Source organism: Stegostoma tigrinum, chromosome 3 (genome assembly GCF_030684315.1).
Source record: "Stegostoma tigrinum isolate sSteTig4 chromosome 3, sSteTig4.hap1, whole genome shotgun sequence".
NCBI classification, from domain to species: Eukaryota; Metazoa; Chordata; class Chondrichthyes; order Orectolobiformes; family Stegostomatidae; genus Stegostoma; species Stegostoma tigrinum.
Window position 1 is genome coordinate 27,052,033 of NC_081356.1, and position 19,050 is coordinate 27,071,082.

At 44.0% G+C, this 19,050-nt stretch overlaps 1 protein-coding gene across 6 annotated transcripts in view; it reads right to left on the reverse strand.

Moving 5' to 3' along the window:
* The window catches only part of c3h5orf63 (chromosome 3 C5orf63 homolog), a 51,979-nt gene that overhangs the window by 13,769 nt on the left and 19,160 nt on the right, over positions 1–19,050 (reverse strand). The window contains exon 5 of one of the 6 annotated variants that reach the window (XR_009444310.1): positions 6,376–6,423. The exons of 4 other annotated variants lie outside the window; for them this stretch is intronic. The gene's annotated coding sequence lies outside the window, so the exon portion shown is untranslated. Of the gene's footprint in view, positions 1–6,375; positions 6,424–16,498; positions 16,593–19,050 lie in introns of those variants that run through there. One more of the 6 variants, XM_048528150.2, reaches the window with a different exon arrangement.

Here is a 19,050-nt window from a genome sequence, read left to right on the forward strand (position 1 = left end):
CCAATGCCCATGCTTTGACACTTTGACAAGTTTATCTATAAAAACATTTTAACCAAGCAAACATAGGTAATGGTAAGGCAAACAAAGGGATAAGAATTCGGGTTGCAGTTCAACTCCATTTCATTAACAAAATATTCCTTACTAAAAACACTATGCATTTCCCAAATTCCCACAATATTTGTTCTCTACCTCTGTACACCTAAGGAAGGATATTACCCTTAACAATCCATATATTTGAGCTGGGCCGGTGGAATCTCCTTGCTCCCTGATGTGTGGCTGGCTCTCTTACATGGGTGGGCCTTGCAGGTTAGGGCAGACCTTCTCCTGGGTCTACTTGGGTTGCCTCACAATCTTCTGCCACTGGTTTTGCTATGAGTATTTGCCAACGGGTTGCTTTTCAGGTGCATGTTTTTATCCACCCCACCCCAAATCTTCCAGAACCTTTAGCCAATGGGATCATGAACTGAGTTCATATCATTAAATAGTGTCTTGCCAACACCTTGCACTGTTGCTGTTGTTAGGAGTGTAAAGTGCACATACTCAGGAAGTCAAAGTATCAGAAAGTCTGACTGATACTTCTCCAACATACAATCCTCGGGCTAGTTGCAACTCATTTCCCTTCAAACTACGTAACCTCTTTGACCTTAGTTTCCCTGTACCCGATATCTGCTGGCTGCTGTTTACTTTGGCTAAGTTTCTTTCAGGGCCAATTTCTCTGGCTGTGGGCTAATTTAGAATGTCTATGTCTAATCTTTGACCCACGGTTGCCCAACCACACTCCTTTTGTGGCTCAGGATCCGCCTCCAGCAGAATACCACTATCAAACTCACCTTGCCCCTTCCCCCACTTTCAGAATTCTGCAGGATTGGTTCTTCCACAACACCCAAGTCCATTCTTCCATCACTCCATGCAGTTCCCAAGGAAGGATTCAGATCTCCCCCGAATCATGGGCCCATGCTGAATGCCAAAGTGTTATTTTCAGAACTCTCATGGCCTTAACCTCCGCCGGAGTTCTCTCCTCCACAGCTTCCAACCTCATAGTCTCCCAACCCCATTTAGACTGCTTCCTGCCTCCTTCTGAAAGTCCACCAAGTTTATGCCTATCCGTTCCAGAGGATTTTTTTTCATTTGAAGGTGCACTGGACACCTCACAAGATCTGTAAGCTGAACTGTGAAGACAGGACAATTCTCACAGTATTTAATTTTCAGTCCTTTGTGGTCTAGTCAGGCTGCTACGGAGAAAACATTCGTTATTTTTTCAGACAGCTTTATCACTGTCCATGTACAATATTCTGAGGACTCAAGACAAATGGGTGCTGACTTAATTGAAACATAAAAGATTCTTCAGGACTCTGACAGTGCAGATACTATGAGGTTGTTTCCCCGGTTACAGAATCTAGAACGTGAGTTTGCAGTTTCAGGATAAAAGATTGTAAGTCTAGAATTCTCTCCCCTAGTGACTTGAGGCTACTCAGTTGTCAGATTTGACAGATTTTTGGATACAAATGAAATTACTGGTGTTCATAATTCACATAACCCGGTAGCAGGAAATGTTATTAAACCCAAGATTTTAAGAAACATTAAAAAAAATTAATTTGAAGATGTGAATGTCGCTGGTCAGGCCAACATTTATTGCCTGTCCCTAATTGCTTTTGAGAAGATAATGGTGAGCTGCCTTCTTGAGCTGTGCAATGCCTGATTTAAAGGTACACCACTGTGTTGTTAGGATAGAGTTCCAGGAATCTGACCAAGCAACAGTGAAAGGAAGACAATTTCATTCCAAATCATTACGATGTGAGGCTTGCAGGTAATGGTGTTCCCATGTTTCTGCTGCCCTTGTTCTTTTAGGTGGTAGGCTGTTGATTTGCAAGATGCTATTGAATTTGATTTGGTGAGAGTTGTTTTTATTAGATACACATTGAGTGGAATTGGGCCAGGTTTGACCGTGGGGATGACCCATCTAATTGGGCAGGAGTGCAGTGGGTGGAACCCCTTCATCTTCCTGCTTTGGCCTCAATTGAGTCTAGTGTGGGAAGGCTTATCACCTTTCTTGCCCTACTGCCAATTGAGCCCTTAAGTAGACAATTAATGTCCAATTAATGTCACTGTACTGGAAGATGTTTGGCACATTGTGCTAGTACTGGCTGTTTGAGAGAGTTATTCAATTAGTTCATTTCCCCATATCCCTGCAAATGTTTCCACTTCATGGAATAATCTGATTTGCCTCTTACTTTTGAATTTTTACTTTTTAATCTGTTACCACCAACATTTCCATCTGCACAATCCAGATCAAAGCAACTCCCTGCACTTAAAAATGAAATTTTCCCCATCTCCCTTCCGGTAAGTTTGCCAATTATTTAAACTGTGTCTTCTGATTACCAACTTGCCTGCTTCTAAATGTTTTGGCTTGAAGACTTAAATGATCACTACCCGTTATGTAATAGTATCAAATAAAGTTGCCTTTCAAACTCTCTTTTAAGAAAGCGAAGTTTGCTGCTGAGTAATTGGGAGAAATCATTGTCCCCATTAAGCTAATAAAGGAGGTGCAAGACATGTAAAAGATTTCTTTAGTGTCTAGCCTGGCATTGTGTGCAGGAAAATTACTAGCTCAGTTGAATTTGCTTTTCTCAGGCCGAAGATTGAATTTTTAAAACCAATTGCCTATATAAATTGGACTACAATAAAATAGTGCTCTGTGTGTTTTGATAGACATCCAAACATCTTTTTGTGAAAATGAAACTTTTGTAATTTCCTGTTAAATACAGGTATGGGAAGGGGTTAGATTTGAAGGCTGAAAAACAGAAACAATTGAAACTGGGCAAGATGAAATTGAAGGTTGCAGTTGTGTGAACTGCTGGAAATTAAAGGATATTATCCCATAGTATTTGTGCAAAAACAAATTATTTCTGTTATCATTGGAGAAAATGATTTGTTTGCAGTTCTAGTATTTTGTGAATTTGCTTAGAATAAAATCTTCCGAAGTACTGAATGCAATATCTGAATAATATGCATGGGCTGATAGGAAATGGAATAGCTTTTTGGACTTGTAATGACTTCTCATTTGGCTTGAGTGCAGTGTACACATCAGCATGGATGAGTTGGGCTGAACGGCTTGTTTCTGTGCTGTAGGCATTATGATGTAACACCACCATATATTGTGGTGATTATTATTAAAAATGTTGTGACTGCAGGTCTTTTTTTACTGTATTGTTTGCATTGTAATATTTCATGTCTCTGACTGTTAAACTAACACATTGTTATCAACTGTTTATTGGAAATTGATTTATCTAACCATTATCATGAACAAGATGTATTAGAATCCTAGAACCCTTAGTGTGGAAGCAGACCATTCAGCCCATCAAGTCTACACCAACCCATCAAAGAGTACCCCACCCAGTCCTCTCCTCCCATAGCCAATACCCATGGCTAATCCACCTAACCTACACATCCCTGGACTCTATGAGCAATTTAGCATGGCCAACCCACCCAACCTGCTCATCTTTGGAATGTGGGAGAAAACCAGAGCACCCAGCAGAAACCCATGCAGACTCAGGGAGAATATTACAAAATCCACACAAACAGCCACCCAAGGGTGGAATTGAACCCAGCTCCCTGGCACTGTGAGGCAGCAGTGCTAACCACTGAGCCACCGTGACATTTGTGTCTATTAACAATGTATCTCAAAAACTAATGGACAAATTTCAATGATACTTGTAAGAAATTATTAGTTTTAGGCAAAGACAGCAGATTTCTTTTTAGAATGTTCGGGGTTATTTTATTTAAGATGTTGTTGATTATTTTAAAATGCTGTGCGTTGCCTCGAATTTTGTCAGTGTGATCAGAGTCTTCAGCACCAATTGTCGATTGGCCTGAAGCCTCCTGAGTTAGATGGAAGCTCTTATTAATGTATTTTTTAGCATACGTCCTCAAGAAAGAGCTGCACTGTTTTAATAATGTTGAGTTACATGGTGTGACAGAGGTTTGTGCTCTACTGAGTACTGCTTTCACCCAACTGAATTCGATCAGTATGGAACACAGGCTGTAATTTCTATGTTTTCTTTTAATTCATTCACAGGATGGGCGTTGCCAACCAGGCCAGCATTAATTTCCTAGCAGGCAGATTAAAGAACATTGCTGTGGGTTTGGGGGTCATACACAGGCCAGACTGATAAAGACTGCAATTTCCTTCCCTAAACAACATTCAAAAATGGTTTTCATGGTTATCTTAATTTTGGACTCTTAATTCCAACTTTTTTTTAAATTGAATTCAAATTTCACCATCTGCCATGGCAGGATTCAAACCCTGATCCACAAAATATTACCTGGGTCTTGGGATTAATAGCCTAGCAGTAGTACCACTAGGTCACGGCCTCCTCTGTAAAAATGTGATGACATATTTAGAATCTGTTTGAACTCTATGTAAAGTTGTTAATCTACAGGTATATGGGGTCATTTCTAGGTTGTTACAGTCTGATTTTATCATAAAAGTTCACACCAAGTCTACAGTTACAGGGATGATTATGGTGGCCTACCTAATCTATGTAAATCACTGCAATTTGAATTGTTTTGTTCTTCAGATAACAGACTGAAACTATCAAATGATCTCATCCATCTGTAGTGTATTATTGTTGTTGGTGCCAATTGTGAAAACAGAATCCCAACAGTATGGAAACAGGCCCTTTGGCCCAACAAGTCCACGCTGAACCTTGCAGCATCATGCCCCAGACCCATCCCCCTATAACCTACACATCCCTGAACACTACGGGCATTTAGCATGGCCAATCCACCTAGCCTGCTCATCTTTGGACTGTGAGAGGAAACCCACACAGACACAGGGAGAATGTGCAAACTCCATGCAGACAGTCACCCGAGGCTGGAATTGAACCTGGGTTCCTAGCGCTGTGCGGCAGCAGTGCGAACCACTGAGCCACTGTCACCCCCCCAAAGCATGTGTCTGAAAATTATATTGATAACTGCTTGAGTAAAATTAGTAATGATTAATTTCTTGCATAATTCATCAGGAAAGGAAGTAGTAGAGAAATTAATTGCATTAAAAAAATAAGCAGGAGGTACTTAACTAGCAGTATAAGTCACCTGGTCTGAATGAGATGCCTTTTAGGTTACCGAGAGAAGCACAGGGGGAAACTACAGACGGTCTGACCAATCTCGTCAGTCTTGTTAGATATAGGGGTAATGCCAGATGGTAAAAACCGCAAGAACTGTGCATGCTGCAAATCAGGAACAATAATACAAGTTGCTGGAAAAGCTCCGTTGCATATGTTCAGTTGAGGCCAACTTCTACAAGGGAACCTCTGAATTGTCCACCTTCTTCCTCAGCCAAGGGCTCCCCAGCTCCATTGTTGACAGGGCCCTCAATCAGGTCTGACCCAACTCCGGCACTTCTGCCCTCACCCGTTCTCTTCCCTCCCACAATAGCGATAGGGTTCCCCTTATCTTCACCGACCATCCCACCAGCATCCACATCCAGAAGACCATCAGACGCCATTTCCACCACCTCCAGCGAGACACCACCACCAGTCACATATTCCCCTCCCCTCCCTTGTCCACTTTCCACAGGGACTGTTCTTCCAGAACACCCTGGTCCGCTCTTCCTTCACCCCTAACACAATCCCACTCCCAGAGCCCTATGGCACCTTCCCCTGCATTTACCTCCTCCCTCCTCAATATCCAAGGCCCAAACATACCTTCCAGGTGAAGCGGTACTTCACGTGCACTTCCTACAATCTAGTCTACTGCATTCGCTGCTCACAATGTGATCTCCTTTACAATGGGGAAACGCAGCATAGACTGGGTGACCGCTTCACAGAACTTCTACGTTCTGCTCGCAAAAAAGACCCTGAGCTACCTGTTGCCTGCCACTTTAACACACCACCCTGTTCCCTGGCCAACATCTCTGCCTCAGGCTTGCTGCAGTGTTCCAGTGAAGTTCAATGCAAGCTGGAAGAACAAAAACATTTTCTGCTTGGGGTATTTCAGCCCTCCAGACACAATATCGAGTTCAATAATTTTAGGACCAAACTCTCCCATGTCCTAGTCCCCTCACCCCACACACCAGGCGTTATCATCACATAGCCTGCCATTACGCACTTCCTACTGTTAGTCACTAACAGTCCCCATTAACAAGTATTCACCCTCCCAGCCAAATCATTATCAATTCCTTTGTCCATTTTGCTCTTCTCTCTCATTAGGCTCCGTCTTTTATCCTATCGTTCACTCCTTATCCTATCATTCACTCCTTATCCCATCCCTCTCCCTGTATTCTGCACATAAACCAACATTTTCCCAGTCACCACCAGTTCTGAGGAAGAGTCACCGGACCCGAAATGTTTACTCTGATGTTTTCTTCACAGGTACCTGCTGAGCTTTTCCAGCAACTTCGGTTTATTGTGCCAGATGGTAACCCTGTTCAAAAAGGGAGAAGAGTATTAAACCCAGTGGTGTCTTTGCTTTGGGCACTTCGACCAGTTTAAATATAGAACTCATTTTTCTCAGGTACTCTACTTGTGAGATGAATGAAACAGTCAAAGTTGGTTTGCAATTAATTTTGTTCACGGAATTTACAAAAGACTCAAAAGGAGCTGTGTGGCCAACTGTTATCTAGAGGTGTGCTATTTGATGATAAAACTCCCGATTCTTACGTCAATCATTCTACCAGTCACAATGTTAAGACTTTGTTGCAATCCTTTCCAAACTACTGCAGGCTACCAGACCAGGTATTACCTGCACAGTGAAACTTAGCCAGGCTATGTAGTCAGCTTTGATGAACTTGGTGAAGATTAGCCTTGTACACGGTTGTCTCCTCTCCCTCTCTCCAGGTGGTCAGAGATCCGCTGCTGGGCCAGACTGAGTGTTCAATGAGGGAATGGCCACTAGGTGTCCCCTCTTATCCCTCCCTGCTGCATCTTTCTAGAAAGTTTTCTGGTTATCAGTCAATCGATCGTTGAGGTCAAAGTCATGGTATCCATTGGGATCCCTGCCACTGAGTACCTGAGGAACAGGAATATTCCTGGCTGGAAGATCTGGAGCATGACCTTTTGCCCTATTCTGGACTCAGTTGACTTTGCCATCAAAGTAGGCTTTACATTGTCTCTCTTTCTGATCCATCCTAACAGCAGCTGTCTTTTAGGGCAACATGGACATTGTTCAGCCACACCTTGACTGTCCTTCAGTGGATAAGAGCTGAGAATTCTGGTTCAGATGTATCCATGCCCAGCAGGAGTGCAAACCCCATGTGCTGTCCAGTCATTAGGATTGAGGAGGGGGAGTGACTCCTGTGGAGGTCAAGACTTTCTGACGAACATCAGCACAAAGGGTGGCACTATGTTCCAGGTGGTGCTGTCCTACTGGACAACCTTTCTAAGCTGCTGTCTATAAATGCGATTCACTCACAGGTCACTCCAGTGGTATGGCAGAGTACCTCTGGTTTGCTCCCGTGCTTGTGGGTGGAGCACTCTCCAGAGTAATGGCCAATCCAGTCACAGCTGGTGCACCTGCCCTGTGATGATTGGTCCCGACTTTACCCTATTGGGGTGGGAACTGCAGCTTTCCCTCTCTATTTCTATCCTCCCCCTTCGTTGCCCCGTATTTGGCCACGGTTGGAATTTAGTGTGAGAGGGTTCTCCTTTCCAGCCTTGCTGGGCCTGGCTCTTTCCAATCTCTGGACCTCCTTTTCCCAAGCATGGGCCATTCTCCAGAGCGGCCATATCTGTGTGTGTGTGTGTAGCAACAGCAACGTCAAAAATTATGGCAGGATTTCCTGCTCTCTTCGGTAACGTGGAAGATGAGGCTCCTACACTAACTGTCCTATTCTCCACCATGAGCTGGATTCTGTCCAGCTGCCCAATGACAGCAGTGAACTGCATCCATAAGCTCCTGGCGAATGCGGTCAGGTTTTCTTCTTTCATTTGCCATACTGTGGGGGCCCCTCTACTGTGACTGACCGTGGTTAAAAACGCGGTTTTCACATTGTTGAGTTCCTCTCTGTCCATGGTTTTGTGGATGCAGCAAAGCAGAGAGGACTGAGGGCCTCAAGCACATTAACATCAGCTTGATTCCCTCAGGGTCGCCCAGCCTGTGCAAAATTCTGTATTGGTGGGAGTTGTCGAAGAATAGGGGTCCAAGGGTGGGTTTGAAGGTAGGGACTTTTTTGGGTTATCTGCTGGTTGTGCCATTAAGAATGTGAGCATACCGATGATAGAACATAGAAAGGTACAGCACAGTACAGGCCCTTTGGCCCATGATGTTGTGCCGTAGAATATTCCTAATCCAAAAATAAAATAACCTGACCTACATTCCCCCCAATTCACTGCTGTCCATGTGCATGTCCAGCAGTCGTTTAAATGTCACTAATGACTCCGCTTCCACGATTACCACTGGCAAACTATTCCATGCGCTCTCAACTCTCTGTGTGACGAACCTCCCTCTGACGTCTCCTCTATACCTTCCTCCTAACACCTTAAAACTATGACCCTTCGTGGCAGTCAATCCTGCCCTGGGGAAAAGTCTCTGGCTATCGATTCTATCCATCCCTCTCATTACCTTGTACACCTCGATCAGGTCACCTCTCTTCCTCCTTCTCTCCAGAGAGAAAAGTCCGAGCTCAGTCAACTTCTCCTCGTAAGACAAGCCCTCCAGTCCAGGCAGCATCCTGGTAAACATTCTTTGCACCCTCTCCAAAGCCTCCACATCTTTCCTATAATACGGCAACCAGAACTGGACACAATATTCCAAGTGTGGTCTCACCAGGGTTTTGTAGAGCTGCAGCATAACCTCATGGCTCTTAAACTTGATGCCCCTGTTAATGAAAGCCAAAACACCATATGCTTTTTTAACAACCTTATCCACTTGGGATACTGGCAGCCATGCGCCTGTCTCACTGACGGAGAGTGGCTTTGTTGGTACCGGATGGCAAAACAGGCCTGGAGCTGCTGAGTGTGTTGGGGGGTGCTGAGAGTAGGGGTTCCTCCTAGAAGGGAGGTGAGGTCCCCAAACCTCTTCGTTCTCAGCATGCCAATGTACTTCTTCCTCTATGTTCCCCCAGTCCATCTCTTCTGCCCTAAAGGCGCACACAATCCCTGTTTGGACCACAAATCGAAACTTTAAACAATCAATCTAACGCTGGCACTTTGAGTGATCTGCAGCCCAGACTTGACTTTCTTGTTTTACTTGGCAGGAAGCGGTGATCGCTGCCTGCAAATTACTCCATTTCTAGTTCAGTCACAGCATTTCTGGCTGTGTGACCATCTCAGATCGCATATTATTCTCCCACAGACCTCCTCTTCCTGGGCTAGAAACTACCCTGTGTGCAGCAAATTTGCCTGGTACATCTGTTCCTGCTCTTGAATTTTGGCCTGCATTTGCTTCATTCTGCTTTTTGCATTCCCTAGCTCTTCCTTAAGCTTTGCATTTGCAACTTCTCTCCCTTCACTTGTTCCATACAGTTGGCTATTGCTAGAGCCTTACTACATTTGGAGATATGCTTATCGATCTTTATAAGCATCGCCGCCCTTCCAACTTCTCCTCCACCAACTACCCACCACACAATAATTTTGCCCTTCAGACCCCCGACCTAATTCTAACTCATAGCAGTTTTTGGGCCAATTCATCTTCAGATATTTCCTTAGGATTTCTCCCACTCAGTGGTCTGCCATTCTTCTGCTCCTCTGTTCCTCTAGTGTTTGTGCAAGGGATAGGGAATCAACCAGGGTTGGGGTCCAGCTTGCGCTAAATTTCCATCAGTCCCTCTGAGTCCAATGCGCAAGAGGTAAGTGACTCACTCCCCTTGGCCATCTTGCAGACTTTACCCTTCCTTTTTGACTAACCTGGCTTCAAAATCCTGCAGTCTTACTTGTCTCTTTTTTTCTTTAAAGCCTGGACAGTGGTGGGTGATAGAGGAGGCCTTTATCCACAGTGGCAGCAATGCCAGGACGGACCGGACACGGCTCCATCCCAGTCCAGGTCCTGGGCTGACTCCCCCGGCCCGAGTTCGCAAGCTGGGCCGAGGCTCCAAGTCCATAGCTAGGCGTGAAGCAGCAGAAGTATCAGCGAAAGGGACGGAGGGTGGATCGACAGCAGCATCTGGAGGAGCGTCGGATGGTGAGCAGGAGTCTTCTCCCAGCCCAGCGTCGAGGTGGCTTCCAGCATCTGGCTTGACTGCTTTGGCCTGGCGTGGAGGTTGTCTTCGGTTCTGGCTGCCAGGCTTTCCAGTAGTCCAGCAAGCCATCTTGTCCAGGAGTAGAGTCTCGGCCTGGCATGGTGGTCTTCTCTGGCGGAGGCTTCTGGCCCAGTTTTCCAGCAGCCCGACATTGCTGTCTCACCCAGCATGGCATCGGGGGAATCATCATTCCTTACTCAGCCTCCCCCAGGCCCAGGAGCCATTAACTGATCTGTGCAGAACTTTGTCTTAATTTTACTGTTTTAAATTATTATGTATGATTTCTGTCATTAATCTAGGTACTGTGGTCAGATGACTTATAAAACTTTTCATTGTATTTTTTATGTAAAAGTACACATGACAATAAATTTCTATTCTTACCATTTTCCATATTTCCTCTTGTTGATTGACATTCTCAAAGATTTGCATTTCTTTGTACAGGAGTTTCCTCCAACTTGGTTTCTTCTGGAGGAATTGCATTGAGATCTACATTGCAATTCAATGGGTGAAGCCATCAAGGAGTCTTTGAAATGCTTCTTTTGTCCTCTTGTTCGAGAACCGACCTTGAGGTGGCCAAAAAAAAACTGGTGGTAGCTGGAGCTTGGGCATCATTACAACCTGACAGGCCCATTGGGGTTGGTTTCGGATGCTGACATTAGTCTGTCTGTCTCAAACAGCATTGATGGTACTTCTCAAGGGTCTTGAGGTGACATCTATATGAGGTCCAAGTTTCACAGCCATATAGAAGGGTTTGAAGGATGACTGCCTTATGCACATGGATACTGGTTATCAGCACAGATATCAAAGACTCTCATCCTTATGCGCTCAAATGTTGCAGTCACTGATCAGATGTGACGTTGAATCTCCACACTGATGTCAGCCTTAGAACTGGATTCAGCCTCAACCTCAAGAAGGCTCAAATCCTTTACCAACTCGCCCAAGGTCAAGTTCTGGTCCATCTCTCCATTAAGATCAATGGAGAAATCCTCCCAAACATGGAACATTTCTCTTACTGTGGAAGCTACGTCACATCTAAGGCATTCAGTAGTAACTTTCAAAAGCGAATTGGATAAATACAAAAAAGGGAAGTTTTGCAGAGTTAAATGATCGATCTGAAATGTTGATTCTCTGCACAGATGCTGCCAGAGATGCTATGTATTTCCAGCACATTCTGCTTCTGTCAACAATTCATTGGAGTGGCAGTTCAGATGCAGCAGCACCACCAGCAGACAAGCAGCAGTACTGCAGGTACAAACAGCACCACCCACAGGTACTTGCTGGAAACGCGACTGAGCATCCTCATTCTCATTTGATCTCATCGCTTTTGGAAGCCGGGATTGTTCTCATTGGAATTGAGAAGGTAAAGAAGAGACTGATGAAGGTATTCAGATTAATGAAACAAAAAAAAGTTGCTGGAGAAACTCACCAGGCCTAGCAGGATCTATGGAGGGAAAGCAGAGCCAATATTTCAGGACCAGTTGGCCCTTCTTCAGAATTGACCGTAGCTAAAGGTTGGTATGCATGCTGAAGATGGGCAAGGGTGTGGTGGAGGGGCAGGAGATGTATTGGACATATCTGATAGCTTTGTCAACCATGGTGATGGGGAATCCTTGGTTGAGGAAGAAGAAAGACATTTCTGAGGCTCCCCCGGTGGAAGCTGGCATCATTGGAACAGATGTGACATATGGACAAACTGGGAGAATAAGAAGGAATCTTTATTGGAGACCTTATCAGCCATCTGAAGGGATAATTGCCTCTGTGATGCTCTAGTCCACTCCCCCAACCCCAAAACCTCACCTCCACCCCAGGGCATCTTTCCATGCAATCACAGAAGATGTAACATCTGCCCGTTTAGGTCCTCCCTCCTCACTATCCCAGGCCCCAGACACACCCTCCAGGTGAAGCAGTGATTTACCTATTCTTCACTCAATCTGGTCTACTGTGTTCACAGCTCACAACATGGTCTCGTCTCCACTGGGGAAATGAAACACAAACTGGGTGACCGTTTTGCCAAATGTCTATGTTTTGTCTGCAAAATTGTCCTTGAGCTTCCTGTTACCTGCCACTTCAAGACAGCACTGTGTTCTCTGGCCATCGTCTCTGTCCCAGACTTGCTGCAGTACTCCAGCAAAGTTTAGCACAAGCTGGAAAAAAGCATCTCATTTTCTGCTTGGGGACCCTGCCGTCTTCAGGATTCAATATTAAGTTAAAGTTCAATAATTTTAGGGGCCTGAGCACCCTCTTCCATGTGCTTTACCCTTCCCACACACTTGGTCTTGATATCACATGCTGTGCTACCACAACCATCCCACTGTCACTTACTAATGGTGCTCATTAGCAGCTATTGATTCATCTGGGCTGACCTTACCCATTCCTTTGTTTGGCCAACTGTTGCACGCTCGCTCGCTGTCTCTCTCTCTCTGGGCTCCCTCTCCACCTGTCCTTTACTCCCTTACCACCCACCCAACCATCTTCAGCATACGTACTTACCTTTTCCTAGCTACAACTGAGTCTGAAGAAGGGTCACTGGACCTGAAATGTTAACTGCTTTCCTTCCACAGATGTTGCTAGACCTGTTGAGTTACTCCAGCAATTTCTGCTTTTGATTCAGGTTTCCAGCATGTGCAGTTCTTTGATTTTTTCTGTGTTCGGAATAAGGCTCTTTTATCAACACCAACAACCCACAATTCGAGAGCACCTTCTGACGTGATAAAACGTCACATGGTGTTTCATGGAAGAGTTTCTGGCAAAATGTAACCCCAAGCCACATTACAAGATATTAGGACAGGGCACCACAACCATCATAGAATAGCAGTAGCAGGGAAACAGCCATTCAGTCCATCAAGTCCATACTAACCCTCCGAAGAACATTCCACCCAGACCCTATCCCTGTAATCCTGGACAGTGTGGGCAATTTAGCACGCCAACCCACGTTAGCCTGCATATCTTTGGGCAGTGGGAGGAAACCGGAGCACCCGGTGGAAACCCACACAGACACGGGGAGAATGTGCAAACTCCACACAGACAGTCAGCAAACTCTGGTCTCTGGCACTGTGAGGCAGCAGTGCTAACTACTGTGCTGCCCTGGATCAAAGAGGTAGATTTTAAGAAGCATCTTAAGTGAGGGAGGAGGAGGTTTTTGGGAAGAAATTTCGGAGTTTAGGCCCAGCCAATTTAAGACATTGAGAACACTTAAAATTGCAGATGTTCTATACACAAGAAATGAAGGAGATTAGAGATTGTGGGGGGGGGGGGGGGGGGTACGAGGCTGGAGAAAGTCAGTGGGTGCAAATGGTGTAATGAGATGAGGGAGGGATTCAAAAACAAGGCGGAAATTTTAAAAATGAGGCATTGCTTGACTGGAAATCAACAAAGATCAGTGAAGCCCCTAGGCTGACGAATAAAGGGAGCCTTCTGCAAGTTAGGATATGGGGAGCCAAATTTTGGACAAAGGTAATGATCTTAAATTTCATCGGGTTATTGACCCTTCTGCCAGTATAAACAACATCTCCTTCTTTACTCTATCAGAATTACATCTGATTTTCTTTTACCAAGCATTGGAGTGCTCTCCCCTCACACTCAGCATGAATCAGCATAGAAAGTTACTCAGATCATCGTACTGAGGCTTGCAATTTTGTCTGTTAAATGCCTCATCCTGGTTTTAGGATTGAGGTTTATGAGGGGATTATATTTTGGGAATATAATTTTAAAACTAGATCAATGACGGGAGTTCATGTGACTGTTTTGAAGTCCGTATGGCAGTACGCCTGGGTGGTTTGACAGTAACAGATCAAAGGAAGGCCTAGATTATTCAATGGAGAAGGATGTATGCAACACTTGTGTTTACAGGCAATGGTAACAGTCTTTTAGTTAACAATGAGTCGATCTAGAGGCTTGCATCTTTGTGAAATTATTTAGACTCTGCAACTTATCCAACATAGCATTGGGGGCCATGTCCCCATGTCTGATAGATCCTATTTTGAAGCGGAGGAAAGGGACAGGCTGTAATTCATGGTTTTGAGGATGGGGGGGGGGTGAACTGAGCAGGGTGATTCCCTTATCCCGCCATGAGTGATAATTTGTAATAATTACAAATTATTTGTAATAATTTGTAAAAAAAAATTTGGCTCGACACTCATACAAAGTGGATACCATCTGTGGAACTGTTAAATCCCCCACTCTAAGTTTTCAGAAAAAATGCCTGTCCTGTCTCTGAGATGAAAGAATCCATGCTCTTACTTTCAATGGCTATTTGTTGACACGACCCGAAGACACTTTTGGAGTACTGTGTACGGTACTGGTTAATAGGAAGGATATTATTAAATTGCAGTGAGCTCAGAGAGATTTACAAGGATGTTGCCAGGACTGGAGGGTTTGAGTTAAAAGGAGAGGCTGGATGGACTGGGACTTTTTCCACTAGAACATTGAAAGTTGAGGGATGACCTTCCAGAGGTTTATAAAATCATGAGGGGCATTGATGCAGTGAATAGTAAAGCTCTTTTCCCTCGAGTTTGAAACTGGAGGGCACATTTTTAATGAGAGGAGAAAGATTTAAAAAAGGACCTGAGGGACAACTTTTTCACAAAGAGGATGGTTTGTATGTGGAAGGAACTGCCAGAGGAAGTGGTAGATGCAGGTACAGTTACAACATTTAAGACATTTGGACAGGTACAGGACTAGGAGACAGGGATATGGGCCAAATGCAGGCAAATGGGACTAATTTAGTTTGGGAAACTTGGATGGCATGAACGAACTGGACTGAAGGGTCTGTTTCTGTACTGTGTGACTCTATCATTCCTGTTTGACAGCTTTCACAACCTATACTTAATACACTGGGAAGAGAGCTGTAAACTCATAGTTTGAGTATGTTGCCAGGGTTGGAGGGTCTGAGCTATAAGGAGAGGCTGAATAGACTGGGGCTATTTCCTCTGGAGCGTCAGAGGCTGAGTGGTGACCTTATTGAGGTTTACAAAGTCATGAGGGGCATGGTTAGGGTAAATAGGCCGGGTCTTTTCCCTGGAGTAGGGAAGTTCACAACTAGAGGGTACAGGTTTAAGGTGAGAGGGCAAAGATTCATAAGAGATCTAAAGGGCAACTTTTTCACGTAAAGAATTGTGCATGTATGGAGCTGCCAGAGGAAGTGGAAGAGGCTGGTACAATTACAACATTCAAAAGACATCTGAGGGGTATATAAATAGGAAGGGTTTAGAGGGATATGGGCCATTTGTTGGCAAATGGGACTAGATTTATCTAGGATATCAGGTCAGTATGGACGAGTTGGACTGAAGGGTCTGTTTGCATGCTGTACAACTCGATGACTCTGAGTAACAGCTCCAAGGAATTATTATGGGTTTAGTTCTGAAGAGGAGTAACTGTATTCTAGAAGTCTTATTTCTTTCTCCACAGATGCTGCCCAACAGTTTTTCCAGCACTATCTGTTTTAATTTCAGATCTCCAGCATTGAGAGTATTTTGTTTTAAAATATCTCACAGCTTCTGAGGTCCATGGTGGATACTGAGTGACCAAACATGGGGGTGCGTAAGGGTAAAGGATGGTCAGTGGGTTAGAATGAATTAGGACCTAAGTTGACACAGGAGCTATAAGGAGCCTTGAAGTGGGGAGAGTATCACTACTCTTAGGATGAAGAAACTTCTCCTCATCTCAGTCCTAAACGGCCTTTCGAGCCAGAAGAGGTCATATAGTCCAATAAAACCTCTCTCTCAAGTATATCCACTCACCAGTTATGTTTGAACATTCCTACTTACCTCCATTTCACAGCCAAGCAATTTATTCCCAATCTTCATCACCATTTCAAAGATACTTTCCAATATTGAATTTAAAATATAATTTTTCATTCATTTAAAAAAAGATAACCTTGCCTGCAACTGAAACTCTCTTCAGTTTTTCTACTATTTCCAGACTAATCTATTTTAATCTTCGCCTGAATGGTCTCTTCAACTCTCCATATATTTGAGATCATCCACAGAAAAATCTAAAGGTAGGAGTCATTTGACTCCTCATGCTGCTCCACCATTCAATATGATTATGGTTGTGTCATTGAATATGATAATGGTCAATCATCAACTTCAGTATTCTAATCCCTGTCTCCCACCCGCATTCTCCTTGATCCCTTTAGCCACAAGAGTATAATCGAACTCCTTCTTAAAAACACACAATGTTTTGGGCTCAACCACTCTCTGTGGTAGTAAATTCACAAGCTCACCACTCTGGGTGATGAAATTTCTCCTCATTTCAATCATAAGAAGGTTTACCCCTTATCTTCAAGCGATGACCCCTAATTCTGAACTCCCTCCCCCCACCAATATCGGGAATATCCCAAAAGAGAAACAACTGTGGATGCTGTAAATCAGGAATAAAAACTAAAGTTGCTGGAATAGCTCATCAGGTCTGGCAGCATCTGTAAGGAAAAAAAATCAAGAGTTAATGTTTCGGGTCCAGTAACTGAATGAGTTCTGAAGGAAGGGTCACCGGACCTGAAACATTAACTCTGACTTTTTCTTCACACATGCTGCCAGACCAACTGAACTTTTCCAGCAACTTCTGTTTTTGGTTCTATTAGGAACATTCTCCCTGCATCCAACCTGTCTAATCCTTTTAGAATTTTGTAGCTTTCTAAAGAGATCACTCTCTCATTCTTGTAAACTGCAGTGAATAGGATCCTAAATAAAATCTTAAACAAAAATTGCAGATACTGTGAATCAGGAACAAAAACAGAAGTTGCTGGAAAAGCTCAGCAGGTTTGGCAGCACCTGTGAAGAGAAAAACAGAGTTAACATTTTGGGTCCGGTGACCCTTCCTCAACTGAATTAATGTCTCCTTATGTATCAGTATTGCCATCTCTAGGATTAAACTGGCAAATGTTTGCTGCAAGTTTTTTTCTGTTTTCTTCATATCAGATATTTCTTAGTGGAGTAGGCCTGGGAAGCTGAACTGCCTACTCCTGGTCCGAATTTATATGTTTGTATGTATGCATGTTTGGACTGTTGCTCATTCATCCAAAAACAAATCTATCAGGATAAAACAACTCTGAGTATTTCCAGCAGACTGGAACTTCTATTCATTACCACACTCTAAATACTAGTTTTGCATAATTCCAAGATATAAACCAAGCATCTTTCACAGAGCTCCTTCATCATCTGGCTCCAAGAAACTAGTCAAAAGATGGATGCAGCTATATTAGTACTACCTACATCATAAGAACAAGTAACAGGTAGATTAAAAATAAATCGTGGCATAGAGGTCATTTGGAGTTGTACAGAATTTTGGTTAGGCCACAGCTGGAGATGTGTGTGTAGTTCTGGTCACCATACTACAGCACTGGATGGGGTGCAATGGAGATTCACCAAGCATTTGGGATGAAACTTTCCACTATGAAGACAGGCTGTATAAGCTCAGGTTGTTTTTGTTCAGAGTAGAGAAGGGTGTATAAGACCATGGGAGGCATTAGTTGAATAGAAAGCAGCTTTTCCTCTTAGTTGAAAGGTCAATATCAAGCGGGGGGGGGGGGCAATTTTAAAAGGCAGGAGGTTTAGAGGGGATTGAGGAAAAACCTTTCTACCCAGGGGTAGTGGGGATCCGGAATGCACTGCCTCAGAATAAAGTTGAGGCGGGAGATCTTTCAACATTTAAACAATATCTGGATGAGTATCTGAAATGTCATAACAATTAAGGCTGGGGCCTAGTATAGGCAAGTGGGACCAGTGTAGATAGTTGTTTATTTTTGGTGATACATGGGCTGAAGGGCCTCTTCTGTACTCTATGATTCGATGACGTCATTCCTTCCATGAGTAGAGTGATTATTGATGGACCATAATTGCATTGAAAGTCACTGATTCTAAGCTAAGCAGCTCTGGGACTAGATTGGGGTGGGTGTATGGGTGGGAAGTGGGTGATGGTGAAGAAAGAATTCTCAGGATTGCAACCTGAAATTAATGGAATTTAATCAGTGCTTGGATCACAATTATTTCCAACATGTGTTAACTTGGATGAGGAAAGTGAACGTACTATTGCTAAATTTGCTGATGACACAAGGAAGACAAGGAATAGGGATCCAGACAGGTCAAATGAGTGGTCAAAAAGTTGGCAGATGGGAAAATGTTGGCATTATGCAATTTGGCAAGAAGAACTGAGGAATTAAATATTATTTAAAAGGAGTAAGAGTGCAGAAAGCTATGGAGTCCCCATGCATAAATCACAAAAAACTAGCATACAAGTTCAGCAGAAATTTGGGAGAGAAATGAATAAAAATAGGGAGGTCTTGCTAAAGCTATACAAGGCACTAGTCAGACCACAGCTGGAATGCTGTGAACAGTTTTGGGCTCCTTCTCTAATCAAAGATATGCTGGCACTGGAGGCAGTCCCAAGGAGGGATTTGCTCATGCGAACAGGATGAGGAGGTTGGGCCTGTACTCTCTGCAGTGGCAACCTTACAATCATAGAATCCCTACAGTGTGAAAACAGGCCAATCGACCCATTGCGTCCACACTGACCCTCCGAAGAACATTCCACCGTGACCCAACACTTGATGTGGCGGGGGAGTGGGGCGGGGAGAGAGAGAGAGACAGAGAGAGAGAGAGAGAGAGAGAGAGAGACAGAGACAGAGACAGAGAAAATAAACAATTGCCTTTCCCACTTCTCCTGATTCAACTTCCAATCCTACCAGCAGCTCCATCCTCTCCCCAATACCAGCTCTCGATTCCTTTACACAATCATTGAGACATGCAAGATTCTGAGAGGACTCTACAAGGTACAGGCAGAAAGGTGGCTTCCTGCCGTGGGAGAGTCCTGGACCAGGCGGCACAATTTCAGAATAAGGGAGCACTTTTTTAAGAGCAAGAATTTCTTCTGAGGCCAGT